General features: G+C 36.6%; 1 pseudogene; it reads left to right on the top strand.

Annotated features, from left to right (window-relative positions):
• Positions 1-487: 487 nt before the first annotated feature.
• Positions 488-606, top strand: LOC134897502 (5S ribosomal RNA; annotated as a pseudogene).
• Positions 607-878: the final 272 nt, after the last annotated feature.

The raw sequence follows: 878 nt of genomic DNA, 5'->3' as shown, positions 1-878 counted from the left end.
AACAGCACTAATACAAATTTGAACATCTGACACTAAAAAAGTTTTTTTGCTATATTTATCTTTCCCTTCTGTTTGAAGAGATTACTTTTCAATTCTAATGATGCTAAATTATGTCTATAATATGATTAAATAGATAATCTGCTTTTAAGACCATTTTACAGACCTGATTCAGCCTGAATACTAACACCCAATTCTATTTATAACTAATTGTACTTGATTGCTTTCAATCAGCTGCACTTAGTAGCTTGTAAATCTATGTACAACGACCATCTTCTCTTGTTCTTTTTCTTCCATACCCAATTCATGCACTATTGGCATTTATTGCTACCATTTTTCTTTCCTTACACTCGTGCACATCTGTGCTAATGTGCTCTCTCATCCAGTTTTTCTCACCACGGTGGTGGTGACTATTATTTGTGGAAACCTCAGTTCTGGACAGCAGAAGCACATTTCTGTTTACCAGGAATAAGTACTCACTCATCCAACCGTTTACGGCCATACTCCACAGGAGACGCCTAATCTCGTTTGATCTTAGAAGCAAAGCTCTGGAAGGCCTGGTCAGTACTTGTTTGGGAGACTGCCAAGGAACACCAGGTGCAGTAAACTTGGCTGGAAAGCAGCAGGAACATTCCTCTAATTTTCTTCTTCTCCTCTTTCAAAAGAAACAATACATTGATCTTTATAAGTTTCATATATGATGTCCATATCTTCTCACAAACTTATTGTGTCTTTAAAACCACTTCTTTATGATTCAATCCACTATTTGTTGGCTATCATTAATAATTATCAACTCAGCAGATTATACACTCCTGTCTAATCTGCTGCATTAAAATGCCTATGGTGACACTACTGTCAGACATTGATACAGTAGGTGGTTC

Source organism: Pseudophryne corroboree, chromosome 3, assembly GCF_028390025.1.
Source record: "Pseudophryne corroboree isolate aPseCor3 chromosome 3, aPseCor3.hap2, whole genome shotgun sequence".
NCBI classification, from domain to species: Eukaryota; Metazoa; Chordata; class Amphibia; order Anura; family Myobatrachidae; genus Pseudophryne; species Pseudophryne corroboree.
The sequence above is the reverse complement of the archived record's forward strand: the minus strand, read 5'-3'. Positions and strand labels throughout refer to the sequence as shown.